Genomic DNA, 5,691 nt, shown 5'->3' on the forward strand with positions numbered 1-5,691 from the left:
AAGACTGAAATAAATGAACATCAGGATAAGCATCAAACTGTGCATATTTAGGAATCTGCTTTCCTCGGGATACTTTTGAAGTATTATCCTCCAATAAAACTGGATATTTTAAACAGCACCAACCTCACATATTAGCTGTAAAACACACTTGCTTACCTCAGAACTTATTTCACTGTTACTAACTTACAGGAGACGGAAAATTAGAGAACGTCTTAAATTCCAGTAACAAAAGTAGGTCATCTGGAAACCGATCTTAATTTCCCATATTTAAATCACCTCGTTTCAGCAATAACATGGTAAACGTAGTGATGATGAAGGGCTCCAGAGTAACTCTTTTGCAGTGCTTGTGTTTTAAATCAACACAGAAGTGCTATTCATCTTGTTCTGATTCTAACAGGTTAAACTACTTCCACTTTGGATTTCAGGAAAAGTCTCCAGTGTGGTTCTAGATTCTAAGATGTGGATCCCCCTGCTTCCTCTTCTGGAATGAATGTATGTGTCCCTCCCCCAGATTCATAGATGGAAGCCTCATCCCCAAAGTGATGGAACTGGGAGGTGAGGCCTTTGGGAGGTGATTAGGTCGTGAGGGTGGACCCCTTATGAATGGGATTAGTGCCCTTATAAGAAGAGATGGAGTGGGAGGGTATAGCTCAGTGGTAGAGTGCGTGCCTAGCATGCACGAGGTCCTGGGTTCAATCCCCAGTACCTCCATTAAGAAACAAATAAATAAACCTGATTACCACCCCCTGCCCCCTACCCCAAATAAAAACAGATAACAGGAGAGAGCTCACCCGCTCTCCCTCTGCTCTCCACCATGTGTGGGTGCAAGGAGACAGCTGTCTGCAAACCAGGAAGCAGGTCTTCACCAGACTCAGGATCTGCCAATACCTTGCTGCCTTCATCTTAGACTTCCCAGCCTCCAGAACTGTGAGAAATAAATGGTTTTGGTTTAAACCACCCAGTTTATGGTATATTTGTTATAATAGCCTGAATTAAGCCAGTCCGCCTACCCCCAACCTCTGCCATCTGGGTATCTTCTGACAAATACAGTCTGCTGGGTCTGATCCCAGAGCTACTGCTAATAATTCCCTGGGTAGGGCCCAGGAATATGATGTCAAAATGCCACACTGGCGATTCTGATGAGAAGCAGCTTTGGGAATCCCTGGTCTTTGGACATGGAGAGGCTAAGTGGCCTCTAAGAGCCACAAAGTGGCCCTTCGAGGCTGCGCTGACCCCTGTCTGCCAGAACAGCCTCATTCTGAACCACTCTGCCTTCTCTCTCTAAGAATGTGCCCGCACACACACATCTACCTGGCTCGACCCAGCCCCATGCCTCTGTACAGCCCTCTACAGCCCTCCACCTGTCTGGGTTACCCCTGCCTACCTTGCCCATCCACTCAGCCCCTCCTCTGCAAAGTCTTCTGGAATGCCCACTGGCCACTCACAGCCCTTGCCCCTCTGTGTCACTGCTGCGCCTCTCTGGTTGGACATTCTTTATTCGTGTACAATTTGAAGAGCATCAGTGGAGCTTCAGTCATGTACCAGGTCCTGTGTGGGGCTGAGCAGATGGAGCTAAACAGGATGCTGCCTCTGGGCTCAGGGAGGTTAGAGTCGAACCAGAGAGATGAACCAGAAAACCCCAGATGAGACGTGAGGGCTTTAACGTCCCTCACACAGAGAGAGCAGGAGAGAGCAGCATCTGCTCAGACTTTGGGGTCAGACTTTCCTTTTTGAAAAGCTGGCTCTTCAGCTGAGGTTTTGTATTGCGTTGCATTGTATTGTATTGTACTATTTTGTTTGTTTCCGTCAAGGGGAACACACAAAGAGGCAAACTGTTTTCAAGATTTGTTATGGAAAATCTTAGATCCTTCTCTCCCCTCACCATTTCTCCTTCATCTGAAGGCAGCCACGTCCACTCCTTTTGGCTGAGTATTTTCATTTTTACCTCCATGTCTTTGGATAACATACTTGAATTGCTCTCATTTGATGTTTCCGCTTTAGGCGTTTTTTATCGACTTCACACTGAAGAAGATAAGACTTTAGTCCTACTGCCCGCATGCGCCCCTTCCATCTTGCATCCTTCCGGTGGAGTTTTATCGTGGTTTTGATTTGATCGATATCCACTTTTACAATATTATGATTTTAGAACATAGCGAACTCATGACTGTTTCCCCTGGGGTTGATATTATCCTTTTTCTTTTTTTTTTAAATTGCATAATACACTACATTCTAACCACTAATTTAAGATCAAAGTCATAAACAATTGTCTAAATGTCCTCCCCAAAAGCCCAGATGCATTCAGTACTCTTTCAAGTTCATCCTCCCAGGAAGCTCTCTCCCAGAGCCGTCAGCTGGGCTCCAGGCTGGCCTGGTGGTCCTATGTGCCCTGCAACCAGCCCTGGTCCTGGCATCTTGTACCAGCATCCTCAGGGCTCCCTTCACCACTCTCCTGCATTGGCTTCTGCTCTCTGTATTCCATGTCTTCCTCTTCTTTGATTTACAGCCTTGTTTGGGGGAGAGCACATTCTCTGGTATCTTCATAAACAGGGTGCCTAGAAGGTAAGTTTTTTGAGATTTTGCATGTCTAGAAAGTTCTTTCTTAGCACAGCACTTGATTGATTGATTGATTATCTGGTGTTTTCATCTGGGTTTGCCCGGAAGCAGCTCCTGAGATGAAGACATGAGTGCAAGTAGTATCTCTGGGAGGTGATGCCAGGAGGCACCAGCAGGGGGAAGGGGAACTGAGCCAGGAAAGTTAGGGTACCTCCGCAGGGGTCTTAGTGATCAGCTTACCTTGTGGGCTTCTGAGAGGCTGCGTGGAGCACACCTAAGAGACATCTCTCCTGAGAGACAAGAAAGCCCATTCTCAGTCGAGAGCTGCTCCTGGGGCATTAATTCCCCACCAAGGTGACCAAAAAGGCCCTCAGCCAGAGCCATGGGCAGCCCTCTGGTCACTGTACACATATCCAGGGAGTGCTGGGGAACCTGGGAGGGGCACTGACAGCCTTCAACTGAGTGAAAGAATTAATTGGAGGGATGTGTCATATTCATGTTTGTTCCCAAATCCCCTGTTAGGTGATTAATAATGCTAATAATAATAATATATTTATTTACAGAGCAAATGAATGAATGAACAAATGAATAAATGTGTCCTGTGCAGCCACCTTGTGCTGCAGATCTCGGGTTGGAGGCCCCTCCACCAGGCTAATGAGAGCCCTGGAGGGTGGGGACCCCGACCATCCCATCTCTATGTTGTTCTCATGCCTCAAAGTACTACGATGTACTGATTGTATACACATGAGTGTCTCCACCTTGGTGCTTTGTCATTATTTTTGAAAGGTCTGTCAAATGATTTAAATGGAAATATTCAATTAAAGAAGGGAAAAAAATGAGTTGTTCAATAACATGAGGAGGGCTAATATTTTCTGATGTAAACACCCCTCCCTTGCAGGTCACAGCAAGTACTACCTAAGGGCATGGAGACAGTCAACAAGAGTTTTTAGGAATGGCCAAGTTGCTGCCCACCCCATTCTCCTCTTCCTTGCTTTGTCACAGTATCTGAATGTACCTCATGAAACCACTTCTTGATCACTACATCTTCAGAGGGGCCCTGTGAGCATGGAAAGATGTCCTCTCCTCTGGTAGGATCCATTAAGAAATTGGCCTCCACTAACACAGCAACACAGCCTCACTGACCTCAATACCTGGAGATGCATGTGTCTCAGCCTAGACAGCGTTCTCAAAATGTGGTTCCTGGACCAGCAGAACAGCATCACCCGGGAACTTGCTAGAAATGCAAATTCTCAGACGTCATTCTACCTCTACCAAATAAAGAACCCTGGAGATGCAGTCCAGCAATCTGTGTTTTAATCAGCCCTCCGGCAATTCTGACACACACTTGAGTGTGAGACCCACTAGGCTGGAGCATGAGTCCCTGGAAGGCGAAGATCACATTGTGCATTTCTTTATGTGCTTCTATGTGTCTGGCACTAGGGGTGCTCGTATGTTTGTGCAATTAAATTTTATGGGTGAGTTGAAGAGATTAAGAATTAATCAAATAGCACTCTAAGAGAATAAGCCATAAATCTGTTGACCTGAAACAAGCAGACTGCCGAATATTTCTCCAGCAAAAATGGGTTTATTCTGGATCAGCAGAGAATTACAGTTCGGGGTCTGCAGCCCTGGCAAGCCACGTACAAGGCCCCGCATGGCAAGGGAAGGAGAACGCTGAGAGGGGAAAAGGAAGTTGGGAGGATACAGTAAACAAAGAGCCCATGGCTTTTCGTTGGCTGAGTCCTTGCCAGGAAGGAAGAGGAGTCTTTCAGAGTCTCAGGCTCTGCCATCTTCACAGGGCCCAGCAGCGCCCCCTTCTGGTCTTTCAACTCTATTTAATTGAGTTTATTATTTTTACAAACCTCGTACACCCACTGATGTAAGCAAAGCAGGGAAGCAAATATTGAGATGCACTGTCGGGCAGAGGATACTGAGAGGTGTTGGTGGAGTAATGAGAAAAGGAGGGGAGGATGGCAATGCTAAAAACAAACAGCCTGCTAAAAATTTCACCTATGATGTCCCAGAACACCTGCATCATTTTGGTTTGATCTTATTAAGAAAGTGTGACACAGAGAGAAGAGTAAAAAATATATATATATATATATATATATATATATATATATACATTTTCTGTTTTCTCTCTGCAATTTTTCAAAGAAAGGACCGTACTCATTTGTGCTCTGACAAGCACACAAAGATGAAGAAGCCATGCCCAACAGCTGCTGTCTGTGCTGTTGACCCTGGTTCCTGCCCATTTGGAGGCTGGCCATGGTGGCCTCCAGACCCAGCCTTCCACACAGTCTGCACCCAGAGGTCAACCAGCACTCTGATCCATCACCCTTGTCTTTAATGTCCTTCAGCTGCCTGCAGGGACATTTAATATTGATGGCCCTGGGTAGGCAGTAGTTTGAGCCAGAGAGGAGCGAGTGAGGACAGAGCAAGTTCCTGCAAAGGGATGCAGCCTTGCGAAGGGTATAATGAAACATCAGAACGCATCACTCCCCTGCTATAGTAGCCAGAGGAGCGTTTGTGCCTCAGGTTCTTCCCGGTCTACTTTGCAGACAGCCCATCTGAAAGCTGGGGATGTACACAACCCATGGCTCCCTCACTGTGGAAATGCAAAGAAAGAGGAATTGGCAGTTCACAGCAAATAATAATGATCATTGTAGTAACAGCTAATGTCTGTGGGCACACGCCAAACACCAGGCACGGTGCGGGGCATTCACACACCCTGACTCATTCCGCCTTTACAAAGTCCCACGTTTCTTCTAAGGTGAGGACCCTTGTCAAGGTCATGGGGCCAAAAGTGGGGGAAAAAATCCACTGGATTTAATGATGGAAGGACAGCAAGCATTTTCCAAACATGCGTTTTGTTGGAGAGCATATGATGATAAGAGAGCTTGTATTCAAATTCTGGCTCTGCCTCTTAACCCCTCTGTGCTTTTTTTTTTTAATCAATAAAGTTGGAGTCATAAGGATATACTTCATATGGAAATGGTCAGGATTAAGTAACACAAAGCACACAGAAAGTCCTCAGTAGATAGCAGCTCCTGTGATGTGCACTGAAATCCTGTATCTGCTAGCCTTTTAATCTTGACAGCAACTCTGTGAAGTAGGGAGATTACTATCCCCATGTTC

The 5,691-nt window shown here is 46.0% G+C and overlaps 1 non-coding gene across 1 annotated transcript; it reads left to right on the forward strand.

The window, feature by feature from the left end:
- The first annotated feature begins 639 nt into the window (after positions 1 to 639).
- On the forward strand, positions 640 to 711 carry TRNAA-AGC. Its single transcript has one exon. It is a non-coding gene; the product is annotated as a tRNA-Ala (tRNA).
- Positions 712 to 5,691: the final 4,980 nt, after the last annotated feature.

This window comes from Camelus ferus, chromosome 11 (genome assembly GCF_009834535.1).
Source record: "Camelus ferus isolate YT-003-E chromosome 11, BCGSAC_Cfer_1.0, whole genome shotgun sequence".
Taxonomy (NCBI): domain Eukaryota; kingdom Metazoa; phylum Chordata; class Mammalia; order Artiodactyla; family Camelidae; genus Camelus; species Camelus ferus.